Source organism: Lissotriton helveticus, chromosome 11 (assembly GCF_964261635.1).
Source record: "Lissotriton helveticus chromosome 11, aLisHel1.1, whole genome shotgun sequence".
Classification (NCBI taxonomy): Eukaryota; Metazoa; Chordata; class Amphibia; order Caudata; family Salamandridae; genus Lissotriton; species Lissotriton helveticus.
In genome coordinates, this window is record NC_136072.1 from 423,749,661 (window position 1) to 423,765,697 (window position 16,037).

Consider the following 16,037-nt stretch of genomic DNA (forward strand, 5'->3'; position numbering starts at 1 on the left):
TCACACATCACATTCACTCATTGGAGGACATAGGTATGGAAACAAAGAAAGGACTGAATATATATGTATATATTACCTACTGGCGGTCGCCAGTAGGTAGGGATAGTTAGGACCTAGCTTCCATAGGAAAAGAGTATTTTGTTTTGCTAATAACTTTGGCACCACAACTAATTTGCCACTCCATTCAGCTGCTGTCTGGAAAGTTTTGGTGTGATTTGTCAAGAGGTGATTGCGAAAAAGGGGGGTTCCAAAATGCATTTTCCCAATGCAATTTCACATAGGGATGTTAGACATGACTACAGGCCGAACAGCTGAAAGGAATTACACCAAATTTGGCTGAAAGTTAGACCAGAAAATGTGTAATGTGGTGTAAATCTGTTGAGTAGTTATAGAGTTATTATAGAAACAAAGATGTCTCTATATCTAGAGATGCTGAACCACCGCGGATCCAACTGCAGTGGATCCGTAGATCGGCGAGCCAACAGCAACGTGACCTAAGGTAACTATAACTCGCACCCCCACCAATGACAATTTTCTCATCAACAATTTTATTATAAATGTTGCAATGATATTATCAATGATGTCAAAGGAGATGTCATGATTGATGTAATATGTGGGATAATTAGCAGTGCATGGTGAGGGCGTGAATTATAGTTACCTTAGGGCATGAGTTATAGTTTCCTTTAGACAAGAATAACTAAACTGCTGACTTGCTATGGTTTTGTGTGTGTAAAATCTGAACTGAACTATAACATTCCTGTAATCTTTGTTTTTTCATTGAATGTCTAAGGTTTTTCAATTTTAGTTCCTAACTATAACGACCCTATAACCTTTAGTTTATTCAGAGAATATATATATATATTTATATAACTTCACACTAGTGATATCATCTGCCCAACCCTATCGGCTGTGTAGCAATGTCAGTTTATTCCACAGGCCCCACACACGTTTCAGCTCACACAGCCATGTACATTACAGGGATCAAGAATCTGTGAACCAAAACAGAGATGCTTCATGTCTGTGAAAATAAATGTTTTTTCCACCTACGTCTTCTGAGTTACCGTAACCTTCCATCTTAATGCCTGGAGGTGTATATAGATATATTTTCTGAAAAATTTAATTTGTTAACATTAGTTCCAATTGGTGAAGGCTGGATTTCTGGCTGACCACAAAAGACATGAACGCCTAGGTGCCATCCATTCTAGACATGACTTGGCCCCTCTCTGACCACTCCCCAATTTTATTAGGCATAACATGGCATAGCATGTATTGTAGACCATTTCTCCGGAAACTCACGCTTGGGCCATTATCAGAGAATAAGTTCAGCAATGAACTTAGATAAGAAATAGTTGAAATATTTAAAAGCTAATGTTGGATCACTGGATAATGAGCACACACTTTGGGAAGTGTTTTAGGTTATCATGAGAGGGGCCTACATAGTGAAACAAAGTGGGATTTTACCAACTCTCTGTATGCTTATGAGTAAACTATAATACGATAGCTGAGGCTTGCAAACTAGATTTTTTGTACAACACATTTTATTGAATTTCCATGGTACATTCTGGGCAGGCACCCGACATAGTTATAATCAGGACAAAAATGATTTGAGTGTACGAAGAATGTATAGCGTATTAATACAGAACATATGTACAACACAACAATAACAATTTGGTGCAGACAGATCCAATACTCATGAAACTTGGGGAGTTCAGCTCGGCACGTGTATGAGCGGTGATGGCGTGCTTTATATATGATGTTGGCCGGGGATCGTAGACATTGTCATTCACTAGGCAAACTAGGAATATTGCAAGATCAGATCCAGTTATTCTCGCAGACCTTAAAGGGAAAATTGCAGAATACCATGACATTGATGAGAGAGAGATTAAGTAGAGTGGAAAACTACTGCTTAATTATAACCCTAGGATACACATCCATGTCCATCGTATAATATTATATCAGCTAATATCTTTGCATAACGTTAGAACCTCTTGCATGCCAACTAAAAAAACATTATTCACACTGAGAAATCATCTTCCTTGATCAGAAGCTGCTTATTTGATCTGCTTATGTCTCTCAACGTGGACAACATGTTGGTTTTCATCAAAAACCCACAGACCAACTTGCCATCCGTTATACAAGAATATATTACATTTGTATTTTGTCTTTTTTCTCCAGCCTTGATATCGACTGGAATAAATCATTAATCTTTTCTGTCATCCCTAATATAGAAGAATTTGTCATTGAATACACTCTCAAATATTGTGCAGACTGTGAAATATTTAGAAATATGGTTCAGTGGGAAAAATAACAATATCTATGTAAAGGTGAGGGTGTAGTTAGAGCTGGGGATCAAGGTCTATAGCTGGTCATATTTCCACCTATCCCTTGCCGGATTACACGCATGAAGGTGATTGTCCTTCCTTAGTATCTGTACCATTTAAATAATATCATGTTACAGATTCCCAGATCCCTTAATGGATTTTTGTCATTTTCTGGTCTATAATGATTTTCATGGGCAGGCAAAATCCTAGATTGATGTAGGGGAACCTTACACTGCTGTTTGAGCGGGGTGAATTTGCAGCCCCCAATCTTGCGATATACTGCTGTTGCACACAAACCCGATGCTCGCATTTCTTGTTATACCCGCTGCCATGTCTCCCCCATGGAGACATTGAAAAATACAACGCAGTATCTATTCTACTCCAGGCTATGATTTACTAGCACACATAGCCCATAAGACCAGAAACTGACACATCAGCCTGTTCTTTGAAGGTTTGGGGGAAACTGTGTGCAAGAGACTATCTAAAATTCATGTAGCCCCGGATATGCCCCTCAATAATCATTTATAATCCGAAGATAGCCCTAACAATTGAGAGAAAGGGTCTATTCCTACTGCATTTAATCAAACCAGTAGTTTTGCAATATGTTTCCCCCAGGGGAGTTCATTCGACTAGCTGATATAGCCAAGAGCGTAACCAGTGGTGTAACATAGGCCTCCAGGAGTGCCCTCAGCACAGTACCCTGGTCGGAGATCTCCTAATTGAGTCTGAAGGGGCCCCTCCACATATCTTGCAGGGGGGCCCGCCAAGTTTTGGTATGCCACTGGCGGTAACCCAACCACATCAGAAATGTTCTTATCCTATGGCCTACATACAACATAGAAGACTACTTTTTCTATATTCCCATATGAACCTCGACTGCTCAAAACACAATGCTAACTGCAAGACTAGTAAGTACCTTATCACGCGATTCTAAAACTCCATGTAATTAGAGGTTCCAGTTCTTAAATCCACCTCACAGCTCATATTGAATCTTTTTCGAGGCGGACTGGTACTTTTGCCGCGCAGAGATTGGCACTCTTCCTCCTACCAGTAAGATTTTTATTATACACTTCCAGTATTTGCACAGATTATACTGCTCCCCGCTTACTTTAATGAAACGAGGTCTTGTGGCCTACTCAACTTGTGCTAGAAGGAAGCTGCCCTATTGCCTTTGCATAGCTCTGACCCATAGGCACTAGAAATAATGGTGTGAAGAGTGCTGCAGCGCCCCCAAAATAACCATGCTGGAGTTCAGAAAGTCAATGAGCAGCAGAGATGCCTTTAAACATTGCTCTTATCTTGTCACATTTGCAATGTGTTCAAAGACAGGGGTCAAATATCAGGATAAGTCTTCTGCCAAATTGCATCTTTTTCCTTTAAAATGGAAGTTGATGTTTACTTCTCTTTCTCTGACTGCAAAGTGAGAGGATTTTGAACAGTGACCTATGTGACAATCTTGCTGTGGTAAAGGCAGTCTGAAAGGAAAGGTTGTGGGATGTCATATTTTTTCTAACACACAATACAATTTAAATAACAGTAAATGAACTGTAGAAATATTTCAAAATATGCCAGCAGCAAGGAAAGCACAAATGAGGCACATTTTTTATTCGGAACTGTGATGGAACAAAGATTCTGATTGGCTCAAAATAAATCAAGACACTTTGCTTGGTGATGTGCAAATGAATACTTGCTGAAGACCGTTTTCTACACTTTATCCTTGGTAGCTATACAGTTCTAGCAGTAAAACTCTATGTCTGTGCAAACTTAGTGGGCATTACAATTGAAAATGTGCTGCATTTGAAGGACAGTGTCTTACAACATCATGCTTTAGTAATATATTTGCAACAGTGTATGGGACCTATACCGCTCTCCTGCTGAATGGGCGTAGCTCATTTGTTACCCTTGTTCTTTGTGTGACGCTTGGATTTTTCACAATCCCTATGACTTTAGTGAAGTAACATTGATGACTGCACATCTGTCTGGACCACTGCTATGACTCCCAGTAAATAAATTCAGGCAAGAGGTAACATTGCATTATCAAAAATGATAGAACATAGTGCTGGAAACCTCTAACTGTCTTCTAGGAATGGTTCAAAATACAGACCAAAGTCACTGCACTAGCACTGCTGCTGGTGAAATAACAAGTATCCAAAACTGGTTTGTGTATAGGCCTTTATTAGTCTCCCCTATCTCCTCCTTGTCTGCCTGATCAAGAAAAAGCATTGGCCTGATTGCTTACCAGAAAATGCAGTGCTGTTTGGGGACATGCAGAAGGTCTTGAAAGAGAACAGCTCAATATTGGAGAAATGATTTGCGCCGACTAGGTAGAGGCAAGAATGATGTGTGAAAAGGGGAGGAACAAAGCCAACTTCAAACCATGGACATTGGATGAGTAGTAAAATCATAAGGGGCGGTGGAATCAGATGGAAGAGAGCTAGACAAGGGAGGGACCTTATGCAGGAAGACACAGCCTTGCCCCCTTCATATAAACCTGAAATGCACAGTCTCAAGCAAAAAAGAAAGAGGAGCGAGCAAGCCTTTATTATGGTGCTTGTTACTTACCTTCAAAAAACCATTAGCGATCACTTTGTCTTTCTGCTCTCCATGTCTGGCCATTTTGTTCTGCCATCTTTCATTCTCACTCTTCTCGCCATCCAGCTGTACCTTGTGTGCATATTTGGACTTTTACTTCTCTTCCTTTTTTTTCTTCTATTCTCCCTTGCCATCTTTGTTTGTTATCTCTGATACTCTGCCTTCCAGGCCCACTCTGCTTCCTTCTCCATCCTCCTCTGCCATCTTCTACTGCTCTTTCTGTTTTCCTTAAATGAAATTCTTGGCCTTACTCTTTAACCTTATCTGTTATCTTAATCTTCATCTTCTGCCATACTTCTCTGTCATAAAGAAATTACTTATGCATGCATGTCTAGACGGTGGTGACACCTAAAGTGCAAACCAAACAATTTAAGGTATAAGGTACATGATCTTAATACCTTTGCCAATTTGCACTGTGATAAATTCAGTCAAGACCAAAGATTATGCATTTAATTGAATTGAATGGCTTTGATGGAAAAGTCTCTTAGGAATTCGCCAACATTAAAATTAAGAAAGTACCTGTGGGAAGTGATCCACTATGGCTGAAAGGCCTAGGGGTGAATGGAGAGTAAAGACTTCAACCCACTCAGAAAGAATTCTGGATTGAGAGAAAGTTAACCTCACTGGTTCACTGTGGAGCAGACTTGCATCAAGAAATAAATCAGCTCCATCTGCATCTTGTTCCTCTATCAGAGCATCAAAGAGAACTTCTGTTGTGCATGGTTGTTTAACCAATAGTTGTTATCTCTGAATCCATTTGGACACCACAAGTCGCACAGAACAATAATCCTGCAAATCTCAGCGCCAAGACGCCCTCGGGTATAAGTCGCGCTTTATAAATGCCAAACATAAACATAAACATATCTAACCCCTTCGGTGCTCATGACGAGCTAAGCTCGTCATGCTCATGACGAGCTGAGCTCGTCATGACCACACCCGTTGCTGTCCAGCACAGGAGAAGAATATCATCAGCAGCGATGTGGTTAATCTGAAGCCGAGCTTGGGTGCGTTCAGCCCACCGTGTCCGTTTACTGGCTAATCTTTACAGTCTACATGTGGCACACATACAGCATGTAGCTAGATGGTCACTGTCGTTATAGGTCCAAAAGCAAACTTTCTTCGTCATCATAATTTTAAGACTGTCTGAGACAAGCACGTAAAAGTTACCTAATATTACCCTGGTTGGAGCCATGATATATATGTTGTAATATCCAAAGCTCAGTGCCCTAACTTGAAGCAGCCACCATTCGACACTGCCCTGTTCCATGTAGCATCCCCATCAGTGCTAAATTTGGGCCGGTGAGTCCACCGGCACTCATTTTTGGAGACCGGCACTTTTTTTTCTGCATCAGACATTTATCGATAGCAAGAAAGAGAAAAACACACAAAACGGAAAGATGTAGGAAGAGGAAGACAGAAAAACATCACAAATGAATAAAGCATGAAAGTGCAAACTTCTAAAGGGGCAAAGAGTGGTTGATTAAAGAGGCCTGAGGTGAACTGAGGTTACACAGATTTGATAACAACGTCTGTGAGGTTCTGTGCAGAGCTTCAAGTACCGGCACTCATTCTTTTACAAATTAAGCACAGATTCCCCATCAAGAGACCCAACATACCCACAGGTCTCTTCAGTCTGCACAAATAAAGACAAAGGTGCAAGATTAGAGTAACAGCCCTGGCGCCGATAGTTTTTACCAATGTGCCATTTAGCACCACATTACACATTTTCAGAAGTGTATCATTTTACACCATTTACCTCTGAAGATATATAGCGAGGCTTTGTGTCAACCTATTTTTTAGACAATATAAAAGACCATTGATTTTTGATGCCATGAAATCAATCTGTTTGACGAGAAAATAAAAAGAACAAACAACTAAACACATATAATGTAGTGTTGATTAGCTAAACTGGGAAAATTAGCACACACCAAATAAACAGCACCATGCAAGCTGTTTATGTAATCCAGCCCAGCTATTTATTTTATTTCCTAGCCTGGTTATATTTTTAGACTACATGAAGTAGGTGTAGTTTAATTTCACTAACTGTTATTGTTGTTTAGAATTTATGTTTCGGGTTGTAATGTGATAGTTGGGCCTCCAATTACCTGCACGTCTAATACATTATTTTCATTGAGGCATTTAGCAACTCTCTCTAGGGTCATATTCAGTCCAATTTTAGGTGAAGGCATTTCAGATTTGCTGTACAATGGCCCTACGATTTTTTGTAAGATTAAATAGCTTTATTTTATCAGATGCCTCGACGTAAATTTCTGGTGGCTATTTTGAAAGAGGCAAAATTTCGTCATGCCAAAACTGCCTTACTTTTTTTTACAAAGAGCAAACGATATGCGAACATTATGCTCTATTATGATTTTTTTTTAAATAGCAGTAAGATTAATAACTACAAGAGGTTAATGTTAAGGAATGAATGTATATTATATTGAGTTTTATAATTGTGCACTTTTGTTTTTAGATAAAGTTCAGACATGCTATTTAATCAATTTTTAACTGTACATATGTATTTTTATGATGGTTTTTAATCATCGAAATAAAGATTTACTGAACTGAACTGAAGTAGCTTTATTCCTTTTTTTCTTAAATCAGTGATTACCAAAGTATGTGCAACTGCTATAAAAATCTGCTCAGTAGTGAAACATTTTAAAACTGGATTAGCATACAGATATTGCAAATGTATGTCCGTGTACCATCGAACAGCATTTATATGGTTAGTTTATGATAAAAAAGGAGTCAGTACATTTTTGGACAATGAATGGATTAATGTAAAATATATATTGAGCAAAATTGGCATTGATATGCAATAGCTTTAAGGCAGTTTTGCTACACGTGTGATGCATTCTGATCAGCCTTTAAGGAACATTTCTCTTCCAGAACCCTCTCCTATTTTCAGTTGTGTCCTGATTAATGGCAGATCTGTTGTTCCAATTATAGATTTCAATCTGGATTGTTGGTTTATCTCTGAAAACATGGCTTTCCCTTGACACTAATTCTACTTTGATTGATTTGGTTCCTCCAAATGTTTCCATTTTACATGTAGATTGCGTAAGAGACAAGGAAAGGTGGAGCTGCTGTAATTTGTCAACTCGCGATTACAGAACAGCACATTGTATCTGCTCTTAAAACTTCATTAGTGAAGTTCTTGGCTTTTAATTTTTCATTTAGTATATGTGAAAAATCAATTATTTCACTGGCTGCCTGGTTTTTAGGTCTTTCTTTAGCCAAGACCTTTTGATTATACTTGCATTATATGTATAATATACTGACTTATAGAGACTTTGAGCCAGCCCTCTTCAACCATTGGTCTTTTATTGTGCAGCTCACATTTTTGTTCAGCACTTTACAGCATTCAGTATGGGGCAATGGGTCAGTTCACTCCAGCCACCTGCTAACTTCAGTGGGAGTGAGAACAGCTGCCCTTTCACAAGAAGGAGCACCTCTGCACACAGAGTTATTCCAAGGAGTGTCAGGGACTACTGTGGCAATGTGTGCTTTTTGAAACAAAAATATTTTTGCTTTTAGTCAATGTTTTTTTTAGACTGATGAGAGCCCAACAGCGTTTCCAACTATAAAATGTTTCTAAAACAATTAAAAAACAAGTACCAATTAAGCCAAAAGGCTGGCAGCCAATGCCAGACCTATTGGCTTTTTCAGTGCTTTTATATATGCTTTCAGGGTTTTAAAAATGTTATGTAATGGACAATGAGGCAGTCATCTTGCAGCTGTGTCGTGCCTCCAAGACTGCTTAGTGGCTCGAGCACCCTTTGCCTTGTCTTTGTGTAACTTGTAGAATGTAAGCAGAATGTTCTTGAGTTAATGGAAGAATATAATAAAAAGGTAGGTGTCTTTTATGTTGTTGCAATAGTTTCCTGTTATGTTTCAATGCAAAATCATTATTAGAAGGTGTAACAAAACTTTGAGAAAACATCATTCTGTGTGCAATGTCTTATGGGAAGTTTATGACACTCTTAATTGTCCTATGTTAGATGTTCCTGTGTGGGTATCTTATGCCCCCCTCCTTTCTTCCCTCTTCTTATTTAAGATCAGCAGGATACAGATCTAAATGTTGTAGTAGTTTCATATTACACTGATCTCAGGCACTGCTGTGAATATACCGACTGATTATTCTGATCGTAATATTTTGTTTTCCCTATATTATTATTAGAGCTAAATAAACAAGAAAATAAATATAGGAGCTACTTACTCAGCCCTTGCCCTGAGCTCCATAAAATATGAACCAATGAGGTGTCTAATAATATCAATTACATAAGAGTTTAGAGAGAATCCAGAGTATGCTTTAATATTTGAGTATATGATTAACAAAAGATTTGTTTGTGTAAGTAGATTTTCGTATTTTAATGACTGTAGTATTTCGTTGAATACAAAGGGCACGTATAAAAATAAGCTCTCCCAAATATGCTTAAGTTAGCCTGTCCTCATCATAAATATATAATTAGATAGACACACTGTTAGTAGACGATCTCTAGCAGTGCAGACCACTAAACAGTTATCATTCATTTCTTCTCTAAGGAAAACATTGTTCTCATAAACGTTTTCAAAAATGCTTTGAGAAGGAGTATCTGGAATTTGAGTACATATATGATGCAAAAGCTCCTTAATATTATGAGAAAGGTATTGAGGGAAGTAAAGGAATTTTAGAAAATATTGTACCAGTTGGGTGGTAATATAACGTCCTTAGATTGTTAGAAAAATGTGAAATCCAGAGAAGAACCGTCCACTGAACTTTCCTGAACTATACTTTCCCTGGGGTGGAGTAATTCAGAGGATAGATTCTGCTCCAGATGTAAGAATTTCTCCAGAAACAAGATGCTGTTACCTACCACCCAGCTACAAATCATGACCAAAATGTGTGTTTGTCAAAAAAATGACCCAATGATGCATTACTAACATAATTTTACACAGTGTCTCAAAAGTAATACTTTTTATGTTGCAAAGGGTAATATTTGCCGCACAATCACACATGACTTCCAAAGACCTTTAAGGTAGTACAGCCGCGTGGTACCAGAATATCATTGTCAGAATATTTTCTATTAAAATATCTTCTACATACTACTTGAATAAATAGTGCCCAATTGGAAGTTAAAAGCAGAAAATATACACCACATGGGACGATAATGTTCTAAATGATTTTAAGGATGCAATATTTTTGTCAGACAATAATTCTGAGAAAGATATTGCGACATACAGCCCATTACCACATATTGTTACACTTACCATGGTGTCATGAAAGGCATACATTTAGTAGCTAATATCAATGATGGACATCTCTAAATTGACCTTGTATTTATTTATTTATTTATTTAGATTTATAGAGCGCCTTATCACCCAGGGGTCTCTAAGCGCTTGTCAGAGGGCATACACTGGTTCAGTGGAAGGACAAGGAGCTAATAGGACATACCTCCAGGCCTCCCGAAAGAGTATAGTTTTTAGCTTCTTCCTGAAGGGTAGAAGGTTTGATTCCTTGCGCAAGTTTACTGGAAAATTATTCCAAGCCACAGGAATTGCATTGGAAAAGGCTCGCCCTCCCATGGCAGCTAATTTAAAGCGAGGGCAGACCAAGAGGGTGGCATCTGCTGATCGAAGGGTCCTGCCAGGAACGTAGGGGACTAGGCGTTCCTTGATATACTTTGGGGCTTGTCCATGCAGGGCTTTATGAGTGGTGCAGAGGCCCTTGAACATGATTCGCTGCCTGATTGGGAGCCAATGGAGCTCATGTAGCAGTGGTGTAGCATGTGCTCGTCTAGGTTTAAAAAAAATTAATCTTGCCGCATCGTTCATGACTATTTATAATCTGGCCAGCAGTTGTTGGGGGAGGCCAGCTTACAACGAGTTGCCATAATCCAGGCGCGACAAGATCATATCTGATACTGCCCGTCTGAGAGTAGCCAGGGTTAGAAGTCGTGATATTTTCTGCAGTTGTCTTAGTAGACCTACGCAAGTACCGACAACTGAAGAGACTTGTTTTGCCATTGAAAGTTTGGCATCTATATGAATGAAAGTCACTCATATTGAATCCATTTAATCCTTTGTGGGCTCTATGCAAGCAACATCAAAACCTATTGCTAGCAGGGTGCCTGTTTTCTAAAGCACGACAAAAAGAAGTAGCTGATCTTTCAGCTGGTATCAGAAATATTAATTTCACCATAGCCTTCACTGCACAGGCTGGTAAATAAAGCATTCAAATAAAATACTCATTAAATATTGATAAAAACTCCTTATCTGGCTAACAAACTGATTGCTAGGAGCAAATAATTTTCTGTGCAGGAAACCCCTGTCAAGAGGCCCCTCACAGGTGATCTGCATGTTTTAGATGTTCATCAACAGAGGGCAGACTCAGCTAACAAAATCAGCAAAGGTATGAAAAAGCTTGGCATTGAAGGGGTTTGAACACAAGCTGTAAAGTCTTCATTTCATTTCTTTGTAGGGTGGGGAGCCACTCCAGAAGCATCAATGCGGGGCGATGTGCAAGACTAGGTGGGCTCAATAGTTTTCCACTGTTTGGAGCCTGGGCACAGGCATCTGCAATAGGGCTGCACTAGATTGCTACACCGTAGTCAATTCTGGAGATCACTGTGGCTTGCAAGTAATCTTTTGGGGTAGACTCCACAGAGGCAGGATAGCCTTAAGAATCAGTTTGTGGGACATTGTTCCCCTGTGAAGTCATACAAATGTTAGTGCAACAACAAGATCTTGGTTGGAGACATTTTGAATAGATTGTGGCTTGTCATGAGGAATAAGACCAGTCAAATGGCAGAATGGAGTGGTTGCTTCTTTTTAGTATTACCATTTTAGTTTTAGAGGTGTTAAGACAGAAATCGTTGTGGTGCATCTAAATTTTGATGTGTACAGGGTATTGCTTCACTCCCTGATGATCGCTAGGCCATTGAAGACTTTAACGTGAATTCAGGTGTCATCATCATACAAATGATCGCCAAATTTGAGCTCTTGATGGTGTTGATGTGAGTGGTACCATGTAGATGTTGATGAGAGAGGTTAAAAGGATGCACATTGTTTAACATCATTTATTATGAGGTGTATTTGGAGCCTGGTAAGTGCTTGCTAGCTTGCCAGATAAGTGAAAGTTATGGCCTCTACTCAACTGATCGAGAAATGTATGCCACATTATGAGAATAAAGTCATAAAGTAGGAGTTTTTGAAAAACAAAAATGGGACCCATAAGCTGAATGTTTTATCCCTACATGCATTGTGTTTTCTAATTGTGCAAAGGTGTCATTGTTTGATTTTCTGGCCGTAGTCTGCTCTACATGGTGGCTCCTTTTTAGGTTTCGGCTACCGTCCCACTGCGTAAGCAGTGGGTGGGCGGAGCCGAAATCTTTTGTTAGTAGTAGGGGGCCTGAACACGCCCCTCTTCTCCATTGGCTGGCCTCGTAAATGCTGGCCAGCCATTGGAGGAGAGGAGCGTCACTGAGTTCAGGGCCCGCCTTGACGCGATTCGGGGGAGTTTCCGTGTCTTTTTTTAAGTCACGCCCTCTCCTCTTCCCATTGGCTGGAATTTTACCTTCCAGCCAATGGGAAGGGGAGAGCACGCCCCCGAATCCCTACAGGACGCTGTGCTTTCCGAGCAGCGTCTACCGGAGCCTCTGCCCCCCTGTTTCTTGTTTACCATTGAAAGCACTGCAGGGAACCTATCCTTCGTGTGTATAGTCTTTTAACTACTCACTGATGTTACCACGTTAGTCTCTTCTTCCTCATATCTAACATTTCTTACATGAAGTGCTATAACGCCTTAAGGCAATGTTCGCACTAAGTGGAGTAAAGTCTCCCGCCTACGTCCGGGACGGTAGCATGCCTATCCCAGTGGTGTGGTTTGGTCATCTGCAACCTGCAAATATAACAGTGTGACACTCGACCATATATGCCAACACCATGGAACAAGAAAGTGAGTCATTTCGGTGATAAAAACGGTGAGATGTGTTTTACCCGTTAATTTCTATTGAAGCAGAGGCAGTTTTACGAGAAATGGGAATTTCTCGCCTGAATCTGGTCTGTTGACAAGTACACTTAACTGAACCAAGGCCTCGCAGTCTCCGGCCCTTTGGGCAGTGACTGACCAGGATTGGCGGTGATTGTACCGTGAAGGCAGGTCACTAGGTGTGGGGTCGAAGAAGGGGCTCTGCGTCATGGTCTACGTAGCCATTACGTGCTCCCCGTTTACGCTATGTTGCGCAGCTCTGATGCGCAAGCGTGGGAAGCGATGTACTGCGCATGTCTGCCTGTACGAGGGTGAAGGATTGCGCGTGCGCAGCTTTTTTAATTCTTGCCTTCCCGCCCCCCCCCTCCCGCTGTCCGTGTGTCCGTTCCGCCCCCCTCCCCGTGGTGTATGAATGTTACTTATGTTTTCATTTAATTTTTTGTTGAAGGCAGAAACAATTCATGTGATTATTTGCATGAATGTCTAACATTTTTTTTTCCGAAGCGCTCTCTTGCTGCCAAAATAGGCAAGAATGCATTTTGCTCTAAAAAAAGTAAATTACAATGCCACACTGGTATTTTGCATAATGTGCATTTGCCCACGTAACTTCGTGTTTCTTCACTGGGAAAATGTTTATCCCGTTAAGAACATTCTTTTACACTCTCTCGGGAATTCCGGGGGAGGGAGGGGGCGTTGTTCTGTCTCTGCCCCGGCCCTACAGCTCCTTTCGCTCTTTCCTTGGATGTGTGCTTGCGGGGTTGCAACCCACCTTTAAAACGTTTGTGATAAGATATCCCCTTTTTACACAGAACACTGCACGTTTTGGGTGTTTACTGCATCTCGCAGAGCATCTTTCTGTAATACGAAGCTCCCCTTTCATTCACCCCTAACCCTTGAATTTATGGCGGTGCGAGTCCCACCCCTCCTGCAGACGTCTCGTCTCGCTGTTAAGTCTTCACTAATCCTGATTTAGGTTACATTTCGAAAGGCAAATGGCTTTTGTTTCTGAACGTTTGTTTGGGGTTTACCCACTGCCCAGCATAGGCGCCAGAGCGCTGTAGAGAGCATAGTGCGTGTAATAGAGCGAAGGCAAAAATCATAACTAGACAAAACAAAAAGGGTCTGGTGGCCTAACGGCTAGAGCGGCTGGTCTTGAAGCTGGATAACCAGCTCAAGCATCCTTTGATCACTCGTGCCTAAAAAACAGACTTGTTTGTTTGTAATGCAACCAGTGCGCTCCGGTTCCTTCGGGTTGAGTTCGTGATATATAAAACTGCACACAAAGAAAATGATTTACAATAGTTTAGGACGTGATGGGAAGTGCACAGGGGTGGGCAGAAAGTCTTCTTAAACGGGTATTTGTGTGTATGTACTGCACTCTCTTTTAAAACGAACTGCTGTCCAGGGCGTTAGTGGCGTTCACCTACAGGGAAGAAGACTACAACTCCCACAAAGCAATTGTTTTGACTGAATTGTATGCCTTACTGACAATCAGTCCCATGTGTGCGTGATGTCTTGTGCAGAACCTTTGGACCACTTTCAGCAAGTGCTAGCTTTAAGGTAATAGAGCTTGCATCTTCACTTTGTTTCTCCATCATTTAAAGTGGACCACAAATGTGTTCGTACCTTTGCGGCTTGCTTTAAATCACGACTAACGTACAATGTTTGGCCAACTTAACTGATAGCTGTGTGTGTGAGAGTCCTGTGCAGTTTTAGAGAGTTGGGGAGGGTGTATGTATGGGGGCATCACAGAAGGTGATGAGTTTGCAACACAAACGTGGATATTTAAATTTTCCGATTAGAGTTCCAATGAGGTAAGTTATCAAACAAAGGGGAAAAGTTGCCAAAATATCAACCGGGGATGGGCAGTTAATACGAAATCTCCAACCACACATCACTTTTCCTGGACGCTTCTGTCCCCAGCACGGCTCCAATCTTCACACGCTTTCTTCTGTTTTCACTCTGAGTCATTGTGCTCGAGCCGAGGGGAGGGGGAAGCCCTGTTTACGAAGGGGTCTGCGCGAGGCTCTCGGTAGGGGGGGGGAGGGCATCCTTTAATAAGTAATCTACCGACAGGAATTCTCTGTGCACTTGGCATGCCTTCTTTTCGAGCAGGTAAGCTGAAGAGTTAGGAGGAAGAAAAAAACACTCAGGGAATGAAATGCATCCTTTAAATTTATTTAACACAAAGTAACTTTTAAGATAACATTGAAATAAAAAAGCCAGTTTGGCCTCAAAAAACCTTATAGTCTCCTGCCGTGATTTGGTGAGTTGGTAACTTAGTCAGTGGCGTGCGCCCGCGGCGCTGCCCTTGAGCATGCCTGCAGATAAGACCCCTCCGTGCCCTGGGCGTGACGCGGCCGGCAGCCCGGGCAAGTCTTCAAGGGTAGCCCGACTACTGACGTAATCGATCACAGCACCGCTGACCTGCAACTCAAGGGGGTTGCGCAACTTCCGTTCCCCAGCCTGGGCCCCTCCCTTCACCAACCTGGGTGCCTCGGTTCAACAGCCGGAGCGCTCAGCTGGGCCCCTCTGGACACCAGTCCGAGCCCCTCGTCTTCAGCCTGGCACAGGGTGCCAACACTCCCGGCTCCAAGGAGGGTATGCCCTGATGCAGGTTGGGAGGGCCCCCTGCGCTCCGTCCATCAGCGGAAAAGACCACGCGCAGGGGGAGTTGAAAAACCGCAAACTGTGCGGCATACCGGCAGCATCCCTTGACAGGTAAAACCATTTCTTCTTTTTTGTCATTGCATTCATAAAACTGATAGCGTGTAAAATATTACAAAAAGAAAAAACGATGCATTTTGTTGAAAGTTTGTTAAGAAATGTATGCGGTACTTTAAAAAAGTCAGCATTAGGCGACGTAATGCGAGACCTTTTGTGACAATCTTACTTTATTCCTTTGTCCTGTTTTCTCATGGTAACACTGCCTGGGAAAAGATTTCACCTCATTAGTACCAATGTAAGAGCCATATGTAGCAATAGCACGTGAAAGGTGGCCAGACAACTTTTGCGAAGGACCTTCCACTGCGTGGGAACATGTCTTGACGTTTCTAGTAACTTTTGATATTTTTTAAAATTAAAATCGGAAGACTATGCAGCAGTTGATGAGTTATGTGGCAAATTCAACATATTCATTATTATATGGAAAACGC

The 16,037-nt window shown here is 41.2% G+C and overlaps 1 protein-coding gene across 2 annotated transcripts in view; it reads left to right on the forward strand.

The window, feature by feature from the left end:
* Positions 1 to 16,037, forward strand: part of LOC144791256 (ephrin type-A receptor 3-like) — a 508,479-nt gene that overhangs the window by 248,573 nt on the left and 243,869 nt on the right. The gene's annotated exons all lie outside the window — the stretch shown is intronic.